The following is a 25,183-nucleotide window of genomic DNA, read 5'->3' on the forward strand; positions in this document are numbered from 1 at the left end:
CGAGATCAACAGGATGGAATGAAATATTTGTGCAGACGAAGACTAAGTAGTCACAGTGTCCAGAATACAAGAACGGCCAGCGTGTTTTACAGTTGTTTATGGCCAGGGGTGCGTGCATTTTTTTTTTTTTTCTGGTCTGCAAAAACCGTGGGCGGATCCAGAAGATTTCGTAATACCGAGCGGACCAGCGGAGCAGGGGAAGCAGGCTTCAATCACTCTGCCAACTTGACAAATAAGTTTAATATCTTTGGTCCAAATACAAGCCGTATCAGATATTAAGCTGATAAGAACACATACTACACTTTGACCCACGTCTGCCATGTCTGCGTTTGCCCCACCCTCTCTTTGTCGGCGTTACAAGCGCCTGCGTATCTATTTGCTTTTCCTTTAGCTCTCTCATGGTGTGGGTACCGTCAAAACATCACGCGTGCAGAGTTTCCTGCGGCTCCTCGGGCGCCGGTCCCATCGTCCACGCAAATGTATACAAAAATGAAGCTAAATGGGTTCGTACCTTCGTTCAACATTTTGTGTCACTTCTGTGTCGTGTACTAAGCAGCTTCACTGGTCATCCACCTTCACGAAGTGGAATGACTCATAATTTTTTTTAGTACATACGACACGTGCCTATAAATTACACTTATCTTAACAATTAGCACATCTTCTACGTTGCGCTCTGTGCGTAGTGTCGGTGCGCCAGAAGGTGTAGGTGACGACACGTGCATCCCGCAACAATAACAAACAGAAAAGTGTGTTGGTGGTCAGCTCTCTGATGTGCTATGTGCTGTTTTTCGTATGCCTTTCGCACTTATGTTCTGCGATACAAACATTTGCAGCACTATGCCACAACAAGTCCAGCCATCAACCATGTTTCAGCGTCCGGAAGTTTGCAGCGATGCCACACGTCTTCTTCTGCATTTCAGTCTGTGCTGCGCACTCTTGCCCAAATGGCGTAGAACAACTCACTCAGCCAGATGGGGCGCCAGACTATACAAGCCCGCAATTAGCATGGCAGGAGCTAACGCGGCGCATTTGTTTGTCACGTGCCTCTTGACAATGACGTCGCGGCACCAGATCGCACCGCGGAGACAGTACACGTGCAGTACAAAGTAGGTTACGCTCATGAGAATAGCGAGATACGCACTCCGCCAGGCACTATCATCATCCATGCACAGGGATCCGAGCACACTGGCTGTTTCGAATAAAATGAGCCCTGTAAAATTTCCTCCATACGCCGCTGTTATTGTTACATTTTTATACAGATACCATAGCTATATGCTTACTTTGCGGGGCATTCCTCTTGTGTGCCATCGTGCCTATAGTTCCTAATTGCAGCAACGCTGCGATAACGGTCATCACCATGTCATACTCACAACTATAAAATAAATATGAAATTTTAAACAGAAAAAGTAACATCCGTAGGTGTCGAAACCGCGGCTTTCAGATGCGAAGGTCAACGCTGTAATCAAACGTTTATTTCTTGTCACCGGTTTTTTGAACAGCGAGTAACTGTCTTTGCTGTACCCACGCTGGCACTGAGTGATATTCATGCGACATGGGATATTAAATGAATTTGCTGCAACATGAGAGAGCCACTAAATAGGCCTATGATCATGTTAATAAAACTAATGGTCTTGAAAAATGCTTCTATTTCTGACAGTTGACAATATTACCACCCCAGTGCTGGTTCGAAAGCGCTCTCTGATAAACGTCGTCCTGAAGAAAAAAAAAACAAGTCTTCGAGTACATACGAAGCGAACCTATATTGAAGCGGTTAAATTGACGATATATATATATATATATATATATATATATATATATATATATATATATATATATATATATATATATATATATATATATATATATATATATATATATATATATATATATATATATATATATATATATATATATAACATCGATGCTTAAACTTGTGTTTACTTCCAAGTTATGCAACATCTAATCTAATGGGATGGTTATGTTTATGCACCGCGAAGTCAAAAGTATATCCTAGACCACTATGTAGAATATACGAAGTATCAGTCGGTGTTTCAGAATACAAGGTTGACTGCACTTCACTACGAATGGAGCAACGTACGCTGATGTCGCGTGATTGCGACTTACGTAAAGACCTTAACACTGGGAAGTAAACTGCTGGCGGCCACATGTACGAGTTGCCTCTTTACATACTATAAGGAAAACGCAATAAGGATCTGTCCATCTTCTACTGACCCGCATATAGCTAGATGCTACCAGCGGAGTGCATTGTTGCGTAATTTCTGCGCCATATACACGGCAAACAGTTGGCGTGGAGCACTATCTTTCGCAAGTATCTTCGTATGTTGCGATCTTTCAACGAAGGCCCAGGTATGCGCATGGCGCAAGCTGACGTGGCGAAACCGGAGCGGGGACAGGAGCCGTCGAGGAGACAGCTGTTACTGGGAGGCTGTCATTAAGGCCACAGAATGCTGTATCGATTGCTGCGCGCCTTTTGCTGTTCTGCGGTTTACCGCGCCCTATACGGGTCGTTTCTTGCGGCTCCCAGTCCTTATACGAGTGCTCTCGGCTTCATGCTGCTCTCTTCACCGCACACCTACAGCGGCTGAATGGAAATTGTGCTATGCTACCAAGTTGTGATCGGATCTGATGGCGTTCACGGAGGACGTAGAAACCTATAAAAGCTGAAGCTGGCGCCCCCAACTTCAAGAAGTGTTACATGCACTGGACTGAGGTTAACGTTATGCACAGTAGGTACTGGAAGGGTTAGTAGTTCTTATTTTCATTTTTGTTTCTCCCCCAATGTATTCCACCTGTCTGTTCTTTGTGTCCTAACGCAAAAAGTCGCAGGAGTGTGGCAGTGTTGGAAAATATCCATGTTATATCTATGTGTCCGTTATATACCCATGGGTCCCGTTAAGCGGTGGGGTGCAAGTGCCACACGAAGAGAGAGAGAGAGAGAGAGAGAGAGAGAGGAATAAAGACAAAAGCAGGAAGTTTATCCGGATGGCATTATCCGATTTGCTGCCCTTCACTAGGGAAAGGCAATAGGTAAAAGAATTCACTACAACATTATGGAGTCGGTTGCAATACTTATGTGAAATTGAAAAAAAATAATGTGACAGAAAAAATGACACCTGCAGGTGTACACACAGTGATACTAAGTGTATCTGTTCCACTCCTTTCGTCCTTGTTTTCTGAGAGCCACCTACACTGAATCAAGTATTGCCGATTCTCCCTAGCAGCTACGCTAGTTAACTGGCGCATAGGGTCATGAGCTTTCAATCAACCTGAATCCGGCTTCTTCGTTTGACTGGCAGACGGAAACACAGCTAAGCCTGGGGCTCCGTGTAATAAATCTAAATATGTGTAAATGGCAACAATTTATAGCACGAAAATTCATACCATAAAATTTAGAGCCCCTTAAAGTAGAGTTGGTAGTCCTCCCCCTAAAGAAAGTATATATTTCTGGGCAATCACCTGAGCCTGAAATTATCGTGCAGGCTGGAACGTATCTAGTAAAACCACGTTCATAGAGTGTAATTTTGACCTATGCTAGAAGCATAATATTTATGAATTTTAAACGCTTTTAACAACAGCAAAACGTCATGTCTGTAAATGTGACGTCGTTTGACTTTTCACACACATGCAGATCGTAGAGCAGCAGATCACATGACGAGTTCGACTGCGTGCGCTGTCGCGACAACCTTTGGTATCGTTTGGCACAGACAGTTTTGGACGTCACCTGAGCCGCCTGGTCTAACCGATAGGTCTGATATGTCTCATACGCGACACTCTTTCCTGCATAACTTGTTTGTTTTTCTCCCTATATTTAAATATTTATCTTTCTAGAGCCCTGTGTTATGACTACAGTGTGTTGCTGGCCGTCTTTTGGGAACTGACTTCGTTCAGGCATCTCAATTGTCACCAATACCGAAGAATTAACGCGCAAGAAATTCTTATATTGTACATTCCAAAACCTCGAACTGATGACGGGGCACGCCGTAGTGAGGAATCCGGATTAATTTTGATCATTTTCGGATTAATAACGCGCCCTTCAATATAAGTACAGTAGCATTTTTACTTTTCACTCTCATCGAAATGCGGCCTCCGGGACCGGAATGGAAGCCGCGATCACCTTAGCTACTGCATGAGCTACCGCGGAGGGTGAATCTGCAACAAAGATGGGTATCGCCCATAGAGATGTTCCAGGCGCAGAAGTTTTCCGCACCTCATAATATGTCATATCTAATGCCTTCGTTATACGACTCTGGTTCGGAATACTGTAGCCACGTGAAGTCTGTCACATAAAATACGTAATTATGGCAGACCGTGTGTAGCTATGCCATTACGTTTCAATTAGAGTTTTATGCCTATACTGAGCCTGTTAGTGCGACAAGGTAGATTGTGTACATTTATATATCTAATAGTTACGCTTGCGTAGAAAATATGGAAATGTTTGCATTTGGTCAATATAAGGCAAGTTTGCAGCGTCATGTTTAATAATTGTAGGTAATTACATTTCGTATTCACGCAACTTTCAAGAAATCGCACTTCCAATAGCTCATCAAAGGCGAGCGAGAAAAATAAAATGACATTAAAGGCAGGGATGTCAGCCAGACGCACGTCCGGTTCGCTATCCTACACAAGGGAAGCAGGTTGTGGGGATTAAAAGATAGAGAAAAGGAAAGGAGAGAAAACAGGGAGGGTGTCGCGTTATCCGGGATTTCCAATGAAAGTCTCTCGGTGAGGTCTGTCGACTTGGAGAACTGCAGTAGTGCACGCATCGCTTTCTGTTCATTGCGAACCATGTGGCCATAGTCCAAGAATGATCTTGAATCCAGGTTATCTAACGTAGTGCGGAATAGAAGCCGCTTGCAGTCGTAGCGAGGACAGATGCAGAGATGTTCGGCAGTCTACTTATTCTCGCCACTGTCACACGAAAGTCTGTCGCTAATCCCAGTGATGAATGCAGAAGTATTTGTGAATGCCATGCCCAGCCACAACAGACACAATAATGTTGCATCGTAGCTGGAGTGGTCTTGTCGTAGCTGGAGCTTCGAAAACTGCTCGTCAATAAGCACAGAGTAATATTATTGCTAATTATTACATGATCAATTTTAAAGGTTTCATATGATATCCCTCTATATTTAAGGGATGGTTGCGCTAGAATGAGTAAGCGCTAATTACTTTGATTTCGGTCAGATCAAGAATAAGCCAGGAATGAAGAAATATAATCTTTAGGAATATAAGCAACGTCCCTCTCGAGCGACTCTCTAAGGTTTCCTTTGCATATTCTCACCGGTCGTGCATGATCGCCGCTTGCATGAACTCCGGCGGCAACTGAGTATGCAGTTTGCGTTAAACCGATAGGCATCACGAAGGTCACTTCGCTCGCTGGTGTTGCCGCCCTTCCTCACGTCAGAGTTTTGACAGCGAGTGTCCGCGGTCATCGAATGTGTTGTGTTCATGTTTGCCTGTGCGAGCGTAACACCGTGCTTCTTAATTTAGTCAGTAAGCGAATGTTTGTGAGTGTATACGGCTGATAAATCTACTACCCTTACTTTGTACAGCTGTCTACCAATTTGCTATTGCAATCGACCCTCCGACTTTCGGGTGAAACCGTGACTTTTTTTTTTTATTATGCCTATGGCCATGAACAACAAATATTTTAAAAACCCACGCGTGTTTTGTTCTAGTCCATCTGTCCCTACAGCAAAGTACCTACAGCTGGTGATCATAGTAAAAATTGCAGCACTGACGAGTGTACCTAAAGCAGCGCCTTCAGTCTAAGCAGGTGTCCTCGGAGACGCAGGACGGCAAGCTAGATCTCTCGAATGACGTGCATTTAACTATACGGTTCCTACGAGAGCCACTCTTGTGACGTACAAACATACAGCCAATGCGCCAACCCTGAGATCAGAGAGCAGTGCTCGTGCCGCCTTTCGCGCATTCTTCGTTCCAAGCAAGGGGCACAGCCCCTCTGTCAGCCTCGCTCGCAGTCTCGGGGCTCCATTCATTTCTTCGCTCTTCGGTGCCGCCTCGCATCGCCGGTCACCACGCCCGCCCCTTATTCTTCGTCGGTCGCTTCTCGTGAAACTAAGCCGGCGAGATGAAAGAGAAGAGCGTTATGGGAGAAAGCACGGGTGAAAAGGGTCGGCAGGCTGCACTGTGGCGAGAAGGAGAGAGCTGACCGAATATTGGCTTTCCGCAGCGATGCCCCCCGCACATAGGGGCTGCCATTTATTACGGTCGACGTAATTTCCGGCGATAATAATTTCGGGCTGCCCCCTCCTCCCACGGCACCCTTCTCGCTTATCACCACGCTTGGTCCCACGGGAGTGATCCAGCAGGAGTGGCGCGCCGTGCGCCCGCTGCCGCGCACTGAATGCAGGCCACCGCTACTCCAGTTCTCGCGGGTCACGGCTCGCGGATACGCGCCGGACAGAGCGGTGAAGATACGGTGGGCGGGAACAAAACGAGGGGGCGAAGAGATCAAACAGAAAAAGCAATACCACGTCGCGACGGTGCCACACAGGCGCCGCTACTCGGTTACGGGCTTTCTTTTCACGTGCGGTCGACCTGTCTTTCCCGTCCCGTTCTGTCGTCTCGCAAACACGAGAAGGAGGCGCCCGCTGTTCTTTCCCTCTCCGCCCTCTCTCTTCCAGCTCTTCGCTATCCCGTTACTGTCCCTCTCTTGATGGGCCGGTGTAGCGGGAAAAGACGCACACGCCGCTAGCGTGATCTCCTTGGCCGTGACCCATCCCGTCTAGTGACAGCGCGTCGCCCTGAGGGGTCGCATGTCACGCGCTAATATGTAAAACCATTTCGCTGTTCCCGGCTTAAAGGGAATAGCGCGTGCCAGAGACGTTCCCCCGTGCATAACAGGCCTCTCGAGGGAACGTACGAGAGCCCTGCGCGGTCGGCCGGCGCTTTTTCGAATGCTAATTGGCTCCCTCACCCTGTATGGGCCACTAACTTGTCGCTTTCATCTTGCCGGGTGAAGACGAATGGTGGGATGAAGTTGTGCGCTGCGGCGACTCTTCACGCAGGCTGTGTTTCTCGAGGGAAATTTACGCTCTTCCCACAACCTTTTCTGCTCTGCATTTCTGAATTAAGTTCGCTGCGGCGGTCTGTCATCGTTCCAGAGATATAATAGCGGGGATATTCGCAAAAAGAAACTCTCCGGATGCTCAGTGTTCCTTGCTCTGATGGCAGCTCCGGGGGCTAAAGTTGGGTTATTTCTTCAATTTCTTCAACGGTGGCTTCAATTCGAAATATTGATTTTATTTTTCCGTGCTATCTTTTGTAAAATTTGATATAGGTCATGAATTTTGGAATATAAATTTATTCACCGACAGGGGTCTCTCATCTAGTACTTACGGTAGCTTCGCACTTGCGAGACATAACACTAAATTTTTACACCCATGAAATCTAGTTTGCAATTCGCTGGGTATTTCCTGAATCTTTAACGAATTAGCCAGGGCGCAACCACGTGAGTTTCAGCGGGGACTATCTCTAATTAATAAATATAGAGGAATGAAAACAAAGTAATTATTTTTGCTGGACATGATTCGCAACAAGGGTGAACAAAAGAATTCTCCCTGTCGGATAATGCAGTAGGCTTGTCAACTAAGGTCCGCTCATTGCCTTCCTAATTGTCTGATGCTCCGTCAATGCCAATGGCATCTTTGTAGCTCATAGCGACCCCAAATAAGTTGCCTTTTAAAACAGATCACAACCCTTACTTGTAGGACGCTCACATGAAATGTCCCTACTCATTTTTCAGCATAGAGAGACTGTTTTTTCTCTCAATAGCATCTAGTCGCCGCAAGATTCTCTTGCTTTTGTTTCCTAGCGTGCCTTTGGCCCTGTGACGTAATTTTAAGGCGTGGCAAAGCGCACTTCTTATTCGCCTAATTTAGGTTTTGCGCTGAAATGAAGTTGGGATTGTTCGTGCCAGTGTGCTTTAAATAAATGCTTTTGATCCGTCTTGAAACGCGATTTGTCATGAGGCCGCAATTAGCTACAAAATTTGAATTATGATTGATAGTGTAACATTGATATCCAGAAAGTTAATTAGCAAATCTTAGTTAATAACTTTACTAAAGATACCAACCGCGAGTTTTCTTTGGTCCATCTTTGTTTTGCGAGTTTTGTCTTTCAATAAGTATTACTGTGCCTTGAATGCCCTGTCTCTTTAATAATTACGACTCATGTTGACATTCGTCGCTGAAGCACGCGTTGGATAGATAGCGTGGCAAAGGCGCATTGGATTTATGCGCTTTTAATAAGTAGATGTTAATGAAAGGAAATGGCAAAAAGAAATGCTAATTCACGAGTATGCTGGCACATCCTCTTTTGCATTAACTAAGAGAGGTATAAAATTTTCCCATAGTATCAGGAAGTTCGTAAAAAAAAAAGAAGCGCCGATGACTTCTGTACTGACCAAATAAGCTCTATGTTGCTAGTAGCCGCGAGTACAAGCCGTCAGTACTTTGTGCCCGGCCTAATTAGCTCACTAATAGTGGTAGATGACCTAATTTTTGAAGCAGTTTTTTTTTTCTCAGCTTATGCTGCAACTCTTTAAATTGAGATCGCCTCTCGAAACAGAGGAATACGAGGGTGCCGTTCACTGCAGGCGGAACAAGCGTTGCTTGATTTGGCAACGATTTTGGCAATGTGATATTCAATTGCTCCTCCCGAAAGCCACCTTTGGTGGGATCTTGACCGAGGTAAAACAAATAGGTACCTCGTTCAGCGCATCATCATGTCGAAAGGCACTGCGAAACATGCGAACAAAACAACGTGTTAAGCGAGGCACAAAACGTCGCAAGCTGGCAGCAAACACGCAATTTTTCCTCGGCAAGATATTTTTCCCGCATCTGTTTTTCCAGATTCTGGAAAGACGCGGAGGAACGGTTAAAAAGAAGAAGCAGAAAAAAAACATCATTTTTCTCATTGCTAGCGCGAATGAGTAGACATTTAAGCAGTCGTTGTGCCGCTTATATGGCGCCTATATATTATTTCGCTGAGAGAAGACTGCGGGTTGGGAATGAGACAGCAGCGCGTCTCGGAACAGTTACTTCTTTATTAATTTTTAAGATTACTCGCGACAACTGCAGCTTTTTTTTTTAATCATTCTTTACCTTTCTTGTGACCAATTCTTTGTAATCATTACATGTTGATTGTACAGATTATTAAAAACATAAAACGTGTAGAGCAATACAGGCGGACCGCTCAAGTGCTGGCCATTGTTGGTATGCTACGAATGCGCGTTAGTATGTGTTTTTTTTTTCGTTTTTTAAGGCGTGCGGTGAAGTCACGGCTGCATGAATTCTTTAAGCGGAGGACAAACCTTGTCACGGTTGCTCAGCAATGAGCGCCGCGCTGCAAAGGCGCAGTGGTCGGGATGTTGTGCGCGCCCTGGTGTGATAAATACATTAGTCGTGTGAGATGAGGGGCGTCTGCATTCTGCGCCTCTCAGCGCAACAGCATAGGGCTGTCCTTGGCAGGACACGAAATATGCGACCAAGACAACGTGGTAAACGGTGCAGAACAGGACGCAAGCTGACAGTTGACAAGCTATTTATTCGTTTCTAGCAAACAACCTTTCCTGCATCTGTCTCTCGTGAGTGTGGAACAAAGCGTGTGAAATAAGTAAAAGGAAAGAGAAAGAAAAATGAGAACACTCGTCTTGAGAGCACGCGGTAGTCCATTGCAGAGTAACAGGTTAGAGCACACAAACTCCAGGGTCGGTATCTCTTTTTGTCTATAAATAAATTATACAGCCCCGAATTCAATCAGGGTCAAAGAGAGAGTAGAGCGAAGGCTTTACTCCAAGCCTTCGGTAGGGACAAGGAAGCGCTGTACGTAGACGCGGCAGACTACGAAGATCGACGTGCTTTTGCAGCGGCCGTCCTCAATACCGAGAAACAATTGGTCAGTTCTTGTAGCATACGTGTAGAAAACCCCGAGGTCGCGGAAGAGGGGGCGAGAGCCCTAGCCATCGCTAACCCCAGTTGTAGATACATACTCAGTGACTCGCAGACGGCGGTCAGAAACTATGCACAAGGCAGAATTTCGACGAAGGCTGAGGCTATACCCAAAGCCAACGCGAACTATGTCACCTCCGAGGAGACGGAGGAACGACACATTATATGGTTCCCGGCTCACACGTCCCCCGACACCCCCGTACCCAACCTCAACGAGGAGGTCCACCGCGTAGCGCGAGGTCTCACATTCCGCGCCCGCGAATCCTCTCTTGGGGTTGGAAATCCAATGGAGGCATGGACAGAGAGGGACAGATTGACCAGATATTGTGACATTACAAAATTTTATCAAAACTCAAGGCGGGTTTATCCGCCCCCTCGACAGGGCCCAAGCGGCAGACTGGAGGCAGCTACAAACAAAGACCTTCCCCAACCCCGTCCATCTCAGGAGGATATATCCGGACATCTACTCAGATGATAACTGCAAACTATGAGGCAGGGCGCACGCATCTCTTAGAGACATTCTCTGGGAATGTGAGGTTATATGCAGAGAAAATGCAGTTTCCCCAGATGAAGCTGCGGCGCGATGGACGGCCGCGTTGCGCAGCTCAAACCTCGAAAATCAACTATGGGCCATGCAGCAAGCCCGTGAGGCGGCAAGGAGACAGGATCTCCGAACCTCCTCGGGGGCGGCCTAGGCCCAGGCCATGAATTTGCCGGATTGTTAATAAAGTTGTTACCACCACTACCACCACTGTTTACACAGTAGTCCTGCGGAAAGAACCAAAAGACGGCGCATGTCTCTCTATATCATGTTGAGGCTGTATGACAGTGGTACAAGTACACTGTTTCTCTCTTTCCGGTGACCGTCTTTCACCGTCTAACCGGCCTAACAACTGCGGCAACTTAATCGCTCGGCAAACGACGAGCCTACATGCGCGATGCATGTAGACTATATGCGCGATGTGAATAGTGGCGTCATTCTGAAACATACGTTAACACCTGCGATTACACTGCAATGTACGATGAGTCATGTATAAATAACCGGTGCATTTGACCCGGAGGTCAGAGTGCAACGGCTGACAGCTCCGTCTGCCAGTATTGTTGTATAGCTTTAACAATAAATGAATCTCTAACTAACGCTCTGGGAAGTTTTGTTCTCCACCGTCAATCCAACGCGACATATGGTGGCGGTGCCTGCTGGCATGCGGCGGAGGCGCATCACTATAACGGGACAACATTGTCCACACAGATAGTCTTATATGGTTCATTCTCACGTTCTTTCCTTTTTATTTTTCTTCTCGCATCACTGCTCTCTACTTCTGCAGTGCAGGGTACTGCAGAAGTGGAAGCAGAAGTGGAATACTACTTTCATCTCACTCGCTCGTTCTCTCCAAAGGACAGGCCGATGCAAGTGCCTGCAAACGAGCACTTGGTGCATTCAACTCTTATTGAGCTGCCAGATTCATAGTTCGAAGAAGAAGCAAAAATATGTAAAGGCTCAGCAGTTTGACCCCATAGCCAGGAATCTTAAATACAAGGAAAGGACGCAGCAATGGTGTGAAATAGGCGAGCTTGCTGGCACCAGCCGCGATCCAGACATAAATTAAATACTCATATAAAATTGGTTTATCCATTAAAGTCCGGGTTTTTAGCCACTCACAATTCCACCAACGCTCAGGCATCTAGAAAGGAGAGGAGAAACACAAGAACGCAGAGCGGTCACCGGCAGTAAAGGCTAGCTGGCTGCATTGGGCCGCGTTTAGAGGGCGACGGAAACGAAAAATGATAGAGAATGACCAAGTAGAATAAACTGAGAAAAAGTGAAAAGTGTACGAGCTTCACGAACAAGATTACACCACTAGGAACCGCACATTGTAACCGGCGTAAGCTCCTCTGCAGTGCCGCCCGGAAATCCTGCGCCTTAACTAATCCTAACCACGAAGTGTCCGGGCACCCCATGAATTTGACATATCGCCTCCCTCGGAGACAACAGTGACATTCGCGCCAGCGGTTGGCTTTTTCTGTTGAGTCATGAGTGGGCGCCATGGTTATTAATCAGTAAACACTAAATAGAACGTGTAGCGCCGACTGATAATCGAGGCAGTAAATAAAATAACGTGCCATATTTTGTGTGGCTGTCAGTGCATCGTCGTTTCGCATGTGCTGTGTGCGGCCAAATGTGGAGGTTTCAGGAACCGATAACGAAATCGGGGGAACCGGAAATAACCGCACCGGAGGGAGATTCTGTAGAGCCTTAGCAAAAATAAGTTGGTAAAATGAAAGATAACCTGCATGCGATTACATTCGTATCGTTGTAACGCGCGTTTCGGTATATCTCTACACACTCCTTTAATCATTTCAGCGCAGAAGCTTAGATAAAACAACAAGGCCCTGCGGTACTCTTATCGAACTTTGTTTTTAAAGTCTCCAGACCGTCTGTAAGCAGCCAAGTAGCACACAACTGCCCTGTCAAGATGAAAGGGGTAGTTTTTTAAGCGGATGGCTGCGTATATTTAAGAGGCACATTGGCGGAAAGAAACACAACAATGCATGACTTTATTGAGTCTGAACAGCACGGATACTAGCGATAAGCTGTTGTCATAATTTGGGCGATGACAGCCGCAATTGCTGCATTTACAATAACTGGTTTCTTCGGTGTGCAGATACCTCAGCAGCAAACTTGCTCGTGACGACACAACACGAACAGAGCGTAGGTTCTGTCTCTCTCTCTCTCTCTCTTTTCTACTTTTCTTGTCTATTTTTTCTTTCTTTCTGTATTGTTTTTTTTTTTCGCTTGGTCCAAAGTGCCGCGACTTCCTAACCACCTTGGCGTGTGTGCCTTATGGAACGGGCCGGTCAATGTGAAGTCAGAGTTCAAGTTTGGTTCACGTACATCGCAGTGATGCGGGCAAGCCTGAGCTAAAGGTGCATAAACTACACTTGAAGCCCGGCGGACAACGTATTTGTTAAAAAAAAAGCATGCAGATCCAACTAGTGTTGGAATGTAAATGACGCGAAGCTTGTCTGAGACAACGAAGCACCAGCGGTAAGGTATGAGACGCGAACGGTCTCGTCACATGTAGCTATCAGCTCTCTGTATCACGCCAAGACAATGTATGGTGCTCGTCGAAGGAAGAGTTTTTATGAGAGGTGTGTGAGGGCACATAGAAGTACGCCACCTATCTGAACACATTTTAGCTTGTGTCACAGCGGCATTTACCAATTATTGAGCATCGGACAAGAATGGGCACACAACCACTGGACCATTTCCTATGGCACATGGGAGAGAGAGAGACAGAATAAAGGGGAAAGACAGGGAGGTTAACCGGGTAGGAAGATCCGGTTTGCTACCGTACGCTGGGGAGAGAGGTGAGGGGGAGGTACATGAGCTACCTGAGGTAGACCAAGTATGAGCTGCACGTCGTCTGATAGCAGGTAATTACCGCCATGCTTTGAAGCTGCGATGAGGCTTCGGCGCCGCCCCTCAGACAGCGCGGCTCGCGGAGAATCATGCTGTGCCGGTGGTCTGTTGCTGGGCAGGTCCTCGCCAATCTCTGTATTAGGCGACTGCGCCATTGTAAGAGAGAGAAGCAAAGCCTGCTGTCCCCTAGAGCACCTTGTTTACTTATATTTCCTCTTCCTCCGTGTTCCCCACTCAGTATTTCTGCTTCTTTCTTTATAACACACACACACACACACACACACACACACACACACACACACACACACACACACACACACACACACACACACACACACACACACACACACACACACACACATATATATATATATATATATATATATATATACATATGGAGAGAGAGCGAGGAGAGAGTGGACACTTGATTTAACGAAGAGATGACCACGCTCAAATTGTTTCGTTAAACCAGGAATTGCGGAAAATCGAGTAAGGTATTTTTCGGTCCTCCGAAATCTAAAATTGTAACGTAGCGACACCCAAACGATATCGCGGCATTGTATTTGTCGCTAACCCACGCTTGCGCGTGTAAGAAGTTCGCCAGGGCGGCCCAATCACCGCCGCCCCTAGCGCCATCTGGTACGTAAGAGCACTACCGACTGCTGAGTTCGTTGTTCCATGCATGGGCGCGGCATGTAGCTTCGTCAAAATAAAGCTAGGGCCATGACTAGGGTGCCTAGATGTTTTAACGCGATAGCGCTGGAGCGCACGCTCGAAGAAAACTCGTCTGCGTCAAAATTAGAAAAAAAATTCCCAGCTTTCCTTACTAATTTATTTCTGGAAAAGTTTCGTTAAGGGACCCTCAAACGATTTTGACGATTTTCTACAAACGCACTGAGTCGTTAGAGTAGGTCCTTCTGATAATTAATTGACGCATTTAAGTGCTCCGCGTAAAACGTGTAATTTATTATAAGGTTTTAAAAATGCACGTCGCTGCCAAACGCAGCACACTGCGCGGCGGAATTTTAAGCCGCCCTTACCCATATGACGCAAGTCACCCATATGACGTCAGTGGGGCGAGCTATCCGATTGGCTGACCAAGGCGCGTAATCGATAGTTTTTCCAACTTTATGGTAAACAAATGATGTTCGTAATAGTTGGAATGTTAGTTCATTTGTTTTTAGAATAAGAAAGTAACATAAAGGGAATGCACAAGAAAAATCTTTCAGTACACTTAAGCACTTCCGGCACACAGCCAGTGTCGTCTGCTTGTGTTACAACGTGCTCCGCTTTAACGAGAGCTCCGCCGTCAGTGTCAGTCTGTCTTTTCGCGAGCCCTACGATTCGACTTTGTTGCGTTGTGGACTGCAAATGTAGCGACTGGCAATATGTCAAGCGGCGACATCGTGTCCCTCTGCAAGCCAGTAGACGAGGGGACTGGCTGCAGCGCATCGGACTGACGCTATCCGATCGGCGCTAGGATTTGCGTGATTGCGGCCGTCACTTTACACCGGAAGATTACTAACGCAATAGTGTTTCGCGAGTCCCGTATTAGGGACAGGGCCTGGCCGTATCCCCTTGCGTGTCGTTTCATGGGATGAACAGAGGCGCAAATGTGAATGGTCTGCACGGTGCAGCCACCTGGTGGTGTAGAGCTCAACCAGACACAGTAGCAGTAACAAAATGTATTCTTCTTTGCTGCTGGTGTAAATTTTTCGCAGGAGTGTAGTCGTTAACACGTTGTTTTTGTAAATGTTTAAAATGTTTTACACTTGGTTAGAGCAATATTAGCTGGTTAAGCTCTGCTCCACGGGTGGCTGGACCGGGGAGACCGATCAGGCAGCTCACGTATGTCTACGCTAAAGTTCCTTCATCAGGTTGAGTTTATGCCTCCGCGTTCCGTCGAAATGTTCAGCCAGTGCGTGGTTACCGGAATACCAGACACGTCGGCGCTGCGACAGAATGCTCGCAACGCACGCTGATTCGATAGCTCTCGCTTGGGGTCGACGGCCAAGCGTCTAGCGGAGAGGTTTCGCGTGGGCGGGGACGGGCTCCAAAACAACCGGAAGTGGACGATGTCGCATCGTGACGCAGAATCAGTGAAGGCGGAGCTTAGCGCCGATCGCTCGGCGAACGAGTTGAGGGGGAAAAGCATGGCTAGGGAGGAGGGTAACTTGTAATCGCTTGTAGCTCCATTAATACGTAACGCTTCACTTAAATTGTGCTGCGAATGTTCTACTTAAGCTGTGCCCTACGGGTCTACAAAATTTGTCCGAACCGTTTCAGGGGCCCTTGAACTGGGGTTTAACGAAATCTAGTTTCCTTAATTCGGGTTGATGACAACATCGAGCCTGATGGGTATCTGCTGGGGAATGGAAATGTCTTCCTTAGATCGGGAACTTCGTAAAATCGGGTTTCGCTAGATCAAACTTTAACTGTAAATAGAAAGTAGTTCTTTGGACCCAGTGTTTAGTAAATTAAACGAAGTGTACGCACACGTAAGAAAGCGAACATAAACATGAAATAAATTTTTGTTTCTGCTTTTTTACGTGCACCTGCACTTCTTTCAACACACACACACACACACACACACACACACACACACACACACACACACACACACACACACACACACACACACACACACACACACACACACACACACATACATACATATATATATATATATATATATATATATATATATATATATATATATATATATATATATATATATATATATCCTACGAAGGCTGGTCTACCAGCCGAACCGTCAGTAAAATATACTGTGCAAATCCAACGTACGTTGTACTCTCTTTTTGCTCAGTATATATATACACAGCACACACGCTATATTAATCTCGCCATCCCCTCGCTACCTCTCGCACGTGGCCGGCTTCCCACACTTCACTCTCATACCCTTCTTTCCATTTTGACACCGCTATTGCTAATGCATAGAAAGAACGTGGCAATCCGCAGAAATTAAAAGAAAACCACGTCATGCGATAAGATTCATTCAAAATTTCCTTTCATGCCTTGCTTAGCGTCAATGTCTCAGTCTCTGCCTAGCAAATCGGCCGCACGAGCGACGGCTCAAGGAAAAAGCGCAGCCCTGCGAAAGCGTTGCGCGGTACGAGCGCTGAAATGGAGAATGGAAGAGGTCGGCACGGTTGTCGTCGATTCCAGAGGAGGCGCACTGGAGAGAGAGAGAGAGAGTGAACTTGGAAGAGTGGGCGCGAAGGCGCTGCTCGAGAGAGCTTGTTCTATCCGAGGTGCCAACAGGGAGGTTCTTGCTGTAACAAAAAATCTTTTCTTTTGATGAGCGTTTTTTTTTTCTTCGCGAAGCCTTTCATTGCATGCCGAGCTGCTGCGGACGGTGAATGGCGCGAGAGAGCCCCCGCCGCGAATCTGATGCATCGCGGAAACCCCGTGCGTGCGAAGATGGCGTGAAAGCGGAGAGAGGTCGCTGGCTGGAGGAAGCGCGGGATACGCACTCTAATAATGAGGTTATGCAAACTGTTCGCCGAGGGGATCTCGGGATATATGCAGGGAACACACAGCGCGTGATTACAGGCGCGTGGCAAGCGTGTACTTCCTAATGACTTCGGACACAAGCTGGGAAACCAGCGACCCGCTAGCACCGACTGCGATGGGGCTGGCACTCGGCGTGAAATGCTCCCTGTAGTATGCGGCATAGTTCTCGTTGCCATTGGTTGTCTCTGTATCTGTTTTGTTTACCGCACGGTGAAACTTTTCTTCGTGCGTGTGTTCGGAGGGGAGAATTAGACTTTCCGTAGTTTTTGGTTAGATGATAAAAACGGGGCATCCCCGTGCTTCTTCGTCTTCAGCCCTTTACGATCGTAGATGCAGTGTTGCTTGCCGTAAATTCTCCTTCTTCCTCATTTCTTCTCGTTAACCTGCTGCCCACGATATAGGGTAGCAAACCGCGGATGCGTGTGTGGTTGACCTCCCTATATTTTCGTTTTTTCTTCTTTCTGTCTGTCTTATCGGAAAAGACATCACTGGTTATGTATGCATTGCTATGCTAACTAGTGTCAATTCCCTATCATATGGTCGTAAAATAGTATATTTTTGCATAAATATGCGCCCTATAGGCACATTTATTCAAAATGTTTTTTTTTTTTCATTATGGGGTCTTACGTGCCAAAACCACGATCTGATTCTGACTCCAGCCGTTGTGGGGAACTCCGAAAATTTGGGTCACGTGGGGTTCTTTATAGTGCACCTAAATCTAAGTACACGGGTGTTTCCGCATTTCGCCCCCAGAGAAATGAGGCCGCCGTGGCCGGGAGTCGATCCCGCGACCTCATGCTTAGCAGCCCAGTACCATAGCCACTAAGCAAAGCAATCAAGGCGGATTATATTCATAATGCTGCCCATCATTTAGGTAGGCAGTGCCATTCAGGGATTTGTTCCGTATGACATACGTCTGTAATATATATTTTTTTAAAATTTCGTTTGTTATCTTCCTTTGCATAATAGAGATCCGCATCATGGTCCCGGGTTCGCGACGTCAAAGATTATCTTTCTACGACACGTTGGTTTCGAAGTGAAATGAATTTGCAGGATCTTTTAAGTATATACCTATCTTTTTATTAGTTAAGTGTTTCAAAACATTCTAGGGGTTATTGCGATCAATCCCTGAAATGTGCTACGCTGTAAGTGCCCTGGGTTTTCGATCAACGTTTCCCTTTCTTTCTCGGGAGATAAAATAATGGGTTTGTTCAGTACGGACTGCTTTGTGGAGTCTATTAACGTCGTGTCCCTGATGCTATTAGGTCTTAATTTCAGGTAGATACATATATTGGGAAAATTTCAAATGCTTTGCGCCTTCTTTATCTTTCGTACGATAGCTGCCGCCAACTAAATCTCACACTCGCCTGCATTAATAAACGGAATGCCGGCGTGTGGCAATAGAATGTAATTGTTCTCGTTAAGTTTATTAGAAGTATTGTGCTTACTGTATGCGTGTATAACCACAGCGCCCTTCTGAGCACTGCACACAGAAGCGGCCGCATGCACATGCGCACTGCTAAGTAGGGTGGGATGACCGTTTAGGGAGTACTGCTTTGTGAGCAGGGTGTTTAGTCCCGCGTAATTTACCGCTTCGTGATGACGCGTGCGTGCACATGAAATCAAAACTCAGCCTAGCGTCGTAGATCAGAATCATTCGAGCCTGGCAGTGAGTGCTCCACCACTGCGCGTTGATGCGATATCAGCTAGCTGTTTACATTAGTTTATGTGTCTTCAACTGGCAACCAAAAACATCATCCGGGACTCTAGGCACGTGACGTGTACGTCATGGACCTCCTATATATAGCCTCATGGAATGAACAATAAACATTTCATTTTTCTACGTTCACCACGTAGTCAAGTTGTGTACCAGGGCGCGACATATCAATGGCAACGAGGAAGAAGACGAACCGATCGGGTTCACAGCGCTGGGAAGAATGAGTCTCGGAAAGCCATCCGTTTCGAACGCAACTAAGGCACATGGACAACCTTCAAGATCCGACACGAGGCTTACCTGGAAGCGCAAAACATAACAGACGGAGCGAAACGACGCGCCATCTTGATATCTTCATTACCAAACTCGGCTGTGCGCGTCATCCAAGAACGATGTCACCCAAGGCAAGTCAATGGAAAGTCATATCAAAGGCAAGTCATATCAAGAAGCCATCGCGTACTTACAAGACTATTATGCGCCGGAAATTATGGAGATCGCCGGAAGTTACGCATTCTTTTATGCGAGCACAACAACCCGGCGAGAAAGTGCAAGACTTCACAGAGATTCGGCGGCACGCCGAGCGGTACAACTTTGGAATCTCTCTGCAGCGCATGCTACGAGATCAAATTGTCTGCGGGGTGGCGGATGAAGACGTTTGGCGTCATTTACTCACAAGACGTAACCTGACTTTGTCGGAGGCGGAATGCTTCGCCATTTCAGCGCAGAATGCAAGCAAGAACGCCAAAAACATGCAGACCTCGGTACAGGGGGTGGCTCACCAGACGAGAATGCCTCCTCGGGAACCACGACCTCCACCGCGTGCCCGATGGTGCCAGAAATGCGGAAGCGGCACATTTGAAGAAGATGCATGTTATCATCAACAAACCGTACGTCGGAAGTGTGGAAGTATGGTCGGCGCGGATGTCTCGCCCGGGTGTCCCGTTCTGGAACGCGAGGTAAGCCTCGCAGTAGCTACGCCATGTTGGCGGATGCCGAGCACCGATCCCCCGATCACGAATCACCTTATACCCTCGTGGCACACCAAGACATTAACAGACACACTGTGAAACCTGTTTTAAAGTAAATTCCCATGAATTGTGTACCACTTTGCATGCTGGTGGATACTGGATCGCCAGTTAGCGTCGTCTCTGCAGCGGTGTTTCGGCAGCAGCGGCACAAATGGCCACCGTAACCACTACGACTATTCGACTTTCCTGCTTTATGGGAGAGCTTCCCGTGGCGGGTCAACTACGCGTGACGGCGTCGTGTGATGGACAGATGGTAACCGGAGCTTTAGTGATCGTAGACACCCCCGGGCCAGCGCTTTGTGGAAGAGACATTATAAAGGCCTTTAACCAATGTGGGGTAGCAATTTTGAAACCCAACCTTGTATCGATGATTCAAGCACAACCTGACCAATCGAATAAAACACTACAAACTTTACTTGACTTCACGAATGTATTTGCCTCGAGACTTGGAAGATTCACCGGTCCGCCAGTGAAATTCCAACTCAAGGAATAGGCAGCAACTTGTTTTTGAACAGCTCGTTACCTACCTTATGCCTTGGTAGATAAGGTTTCAGAGGCTTTGGATAGGATGGTAGCGGACAGTGTTTTATGCCCTGTAACAACGGCAGAATAGGCGACACCTGTCGTACCTGTCGTGAAACTTGAAGGATCCAACCGAGTTTGTGAAGATTTCCGTCTGACTATGAACGTAGCTACAGTTAGTAAACAATATCCCCTGCCATGGGTAGAAGGCATTTTTGCACGACTAAACGGTGATAAAGTATTTACCACCATTGACTCGACACAAGCCTACAATCAACTGCCGTTGGATGAAAAGGCTCAAGAATTAACAATGGTCTATTCTGCTTCAGCAGGCTTCATGTTCCAGTAAGTTCAGCGCCAGCCATCTTTCAAAGACGAATGGATTTGCTGTTCAGAGATCTTCCCGATGTCCATGTTTAACTCGATGCCATCATCCTAGCGGAGAAGAAAAACGACGTCAAACTATTGCGACAAGTGCTTCAACGTTTACGAGAGAGTGCATTTAGGTTGAACCGCCATAAATGTAAATTTGACCAAAGGGAAGTCACCTTTCTGGGTCACCGCGTGGATGCTTCTGACCTCAAACCCAAGCATCACAACATAGCAGCTGTCATATGGGAGTAGCACATGGGAGTGGCAGAACAAACAAGAGAGAGCCTTCAAGGACCTAAAAGAAGCAATCCAGACTTCAAGGTTTTTAGCCCACTTCGACCCAAAAAAGTTATTGTGATTGGAACATGATGCACCAGCAGTAGGAGTGGGTGCCGTTCTCTCCCATCGGATAAATGTAATGGACTGCCCCACAGGATTCCGTTCCAGAACACTTAATCAAGCAGAACGAAACTACTCGCAACTGGAGAAGAATGCTTTGGCACTTGTTTTGAGTGTGACCTGATTTAAAGACTTTTTGTACGGAAACAAATTTGCTTTGATGATTGATCATAAACCGCTGACGGGTCTCTTCGATCCGAACAAAGTCATTCCTCCATGGCGGCAGCCAGGATACAAAGATTGGCCCTCCTGCTGGACAATTATCAATATACCTTAAAGTACCGAAAGGGTGCGGACAACACCAATGCTGATGCACTGAGTCGGCTGCCACTTCCGACCAGCGAAGACGCTACTTGCGCATTGATGAAACACCAGAGGATGTGCTGTACACTGACTTCTTAGCAAACAACGCCATACCAGCACGGGCACTAGTACAGCTACCTTGCAGCAAGTCAGACAGCGAATTGTTAAATGTCGGCTCAACATCTTAGCGGAGTATCAAGAGCGATACCGACAATACTTCAACAAAAGACTGGAACTAACGCTTCCGCAGGAATTGATTTTCTGGGGACACCGTATTGTCATACCCGCAGCTGCCATCAGACCCGTCTTAAATATATTACATGAGAGTCCCTCAGGAATGGCTGCTATGAAGAAGACAGCCAGGTCGCTGTCTTGGTTCCCAAATGTGGACGTAGAAATTGAACGCCTGGTACGCGCATGTTCAGTCTGTATGGAAGCCTCATCAATGCCTCTACTACATACACCCGTACCATGGCCAGTCACAAATAAAAGGTGGAGACGCCTGCATCTAGATTTTGCCGGACCATTGGATGGGCACATGATATTAGTCGTAGTAGATGCAGCGACTAAATGGATCGATGTGCTTCCTAGGAAGACAGCCATGTCAGAAACCACTGTGGACGCTCTAAGAGTAATCTTTGCTAGGTTAGGCCTTCCCAAAACCATAGTGACCGACAATGGGCCACAGTTTACTAGCACATGCTTGCGGGATGTGTCAGTCAGAATCACATACATCATCTCACCACGGCTCCATATCATCCACAGTTCAATGGCATGGCGGAAAAGGCTGTTCGCACAGTCAAGGAAGGACTCAGAAAGATAGCACAGGTAAAACTACAGACACGGCTTGCCAGATTCTGGTGCACTTACCGTCACACCCCAGAAAAAGAAGGAAATTCTCCTGCACAGTTACTACTTGGGTACCAAATAAGGAAAAAAATCGACTGTATCACACCAAACACGCAAGTAACGTACACATAACAACAGGGGCCCTATAACGTAAAACTATTCCAATATATTTCTATTCTAATCTCGTGACGTCAAATTTGCGTAACCGCCAACGCAAACACCGGGCGGTCACCCGCAGGGTTGTCAGAACAGACCAATCAAACGCTTTCCTCGTTCATAGGAGGTCATTTTTGTTTGCTTGAAAAACGAATAAGATTGCCTACACTGAGCGGCTTGTCGTATCTAATTGGCTGACAAGAGGTGACGAGAACGCTTAAGGGGAGAGGGATTCGATGGGGCGGAGCCACTGCACTGAAAGTCGATAACCGGACGAAGAGGGTGCTGCCGGCGTCTACGATTGGTCGGCTTTCCCTTACATAGCTTGCGGTGGCTGGTCGAAAATCGCGGCGGCATGCAACGGAAGCTCAAGCATTACGCTAAAACGGACCCTCAGCAAAGAAGAGTTAGCAGAATGAGGGGGTAAACGTGCCGAAAGTGCTCGAAAACGTTACACGGCCACGCAGAAAGCTTTACTGTACGCAAATACACCCATGCTCTCCGGCAGGTGCGAGTAGCCAGCGTCTGAGCGATCGGCGGCAGCCATCTTCTATTCCTTTCGGAACGGGGCAGCCTGCGGCTATTCCGAAGAAAATATAGTTTTGTGCGGCATATTAATGCATCTTTATCGCGTACACGTCACTTTGACGCGGTGAGTTCTTGCGGTTTTGTGACGTCGCGTGACAGGCAGGTGAAGTGGGTGCAGCCCGAAAACTTTTTACCAATAGCCGCGGGCTAATGGCGAAAGGGGGTCGAATCAGAAATAACTATTTTTCTTTTTTCGTTCAAATCATGCATAATCAGTGTGTACACATCATATCAGATGGGGAGGTATCGCGGTTTTCGTAACGTCGCGTGACAGACAGGTGAAGTGGGGGTGGTCGAAAAAAGTTTTTGACCAATCGTGGAGGGCTGATAGCAGAATTGGAATAGAAAAGTTTGGAATAGTTTTACGTTATAGCGCCCCAGGACACGAGTCCACAAATTGGGAATAGGGACGACGTGCGTGGACACGAAGCTGAACAAGATTAAAATGAATACCTGCGACAGTGAGGGAACAACAGGCTGAAAGAATGGTCACAGTAGATACACAGCAGGAGATTTAATCAGGACATTGGGGCCAAGTACCACGACGAGAAGCTCCAGCGGATACAGCGAGTAATCAACCGACAGAACAAGATCAAGAGCCGAGAGACAGCGCTGTGCCGGGACCATCTGGTGGGATTGCGCAAAGACATGAGCCGCCAGAGTCGCACAGCAATGCTATGCCAGTGGTCAAAGCTCCAACGGCGTCACTCCGAAAGGCAACTCGACAACGCGGAGCTCCTGTGCGCCTTAATATTTAGGAGGGAGATGATGATGATATGTCTTCAGCTGGCAACCAGGGCCATCATCCGGGACTCTAGGCACGTGACGTGTACGCGATGGACCTCCTATATATAGCTTCGCGGAGCGAAGAATAAACGTTCCATTTTTTCTACGTTCCCCATGTAGTCATCGTGTGTACCAGGGCGCGACATATCGTTAGTCACATACGGCAGGGAAGAGATTCTGACTACAATTTTGTGAACCATCTGTGCTGACTGTGTGAAACCTTCTTGCATAGAATGTTACCGAATGCAGAGCCGCAATGTAGTTACCAAGCCTGTTTGCGAAAATGAAAGAGGGGGATGAAGGAGCTGAACCAGTCTACCTTGGTCACGTGAACCAGCTCAATCTTTCGCAAAAATCTATCGCGAAAACGGGCCTTCAGGAATCTTCTATGCTCAAACCCCACCTTGTATGTGTTTATAGGACCTAGAAATCGACCAGGTATTTCCCGCGTTGCTACACGAAACCGTCTTACCACACTACGCTCTTTATCCGTCGGGATAAACGGCAGTTGTACTGATATTGCATGGCCAGGTGCTGAGACTAAATAGACCTGAGCGACTTTCGAAGATAAATTGAACTGCTATTGGAGAATACTAACGTTCATCCATCAGTCTTTGCAACGCCAGGTCGCGAAAAGCTACTATCCGCAGGAGCTGACAAGAAAGGCTATGTATATAATACCCTTAATATGAGAAAGGAGCATTCACTTACTTGGGCTAAGTGAACGACTACAAAGGGAACGCGTGTCTCGCAAACTGAGACAGGAGAATAAATTTAGCTTAGAAACCAGAAACATGTATGCGCTGCTACGCGCCATTTCGTAATGTTGTCCCCATGATCCCAAACACAGTGCCCTGCATTTTGGTGTGCTCTTACGCAAGAGAAAAGATTCGCTGGTAGAGTACGTCGTCGTGTTTCTTTCAGGGTGGCGAAACAGTAAGTACATAAGAAGTCTAGAAAAGAGAGAGCGTTTGGTAGTCCACACGGCCATTTCCTTGCACTCAGTGCACTTGCGTCATAGCATGAATGGCAGCGCGCTAACACAGGCGAAATGTTTTACGTCAACCCTTTTATTGCGCAAGGCTAGAGTTGTGCCAGCATCATCTATCAGTCGTGTGTCTTTGATTGTGTTGCGTGCAACGTGGCGGTCAATATTATTTTTTGAAGCACATTGAGTTGCATATGTCGCTTACGTGGGCTCTCCTCATATAGGGAGCACTGACAGTCTCAAATATATAGGCAGCAGAAATGAAGTATATACAGATATGCAGCCTGACTCTGTTTCAACATATTCCTTCTGGAAGGCGCCAACCCACGAGCTTTCACTGGCCTTTCTTTTTTTCTTTTGTCCGTGTTTGTGTCTCGCATTATTTATCTTAGTGAATGCGAGATACGGCATCCGTTCGTGGCTAACATACTCCTATACTATATTGCACTGGTTTGCGTTGAATGTACGAAGCATATTTCGATCTTTGAAACTTGCAATCTATATCCGCTTATGGCAATCCTTTTCGTCTGC

At 46.8% G+C, this 25,183-nt stretch overlaps 1 protein-coding gene and 1 pseudogene across 3 annotated transcripts in view; one reads left to right on the top strand and one right to left on the bottom strand.

Moving 5' to 3' along the window:
• Nucleotides 1-25,183, top strand: part of LOC126531724 (kin of IRRE-like protein 3) — an 861,138-nt gene that overhangs the window by 301,632 nt on the left and 534,323 nt on the right. The window lies entirely within an intron of this gene.
• Nucleotides 143-321, bottom strand: LOC126532512 (U2 spliceosomal RNA; annotated as a pseudogene).

This window comes from Dermacentor andersoni, chromosome 5 (genome assembly GCF_023375885.2).
Source record: "Dermacentor andersoni chromosome 5, qqDerAnde1_hic_scaffold, whole genome shotgun sequence".
In the NCBI taxonomy this organism is placed as follows: Eukaryota; Metazoa; Arthropoda; class Arachnida; order Ixodida; family Ixodidae; genus Dermacentor; species Dermacentor andersoni.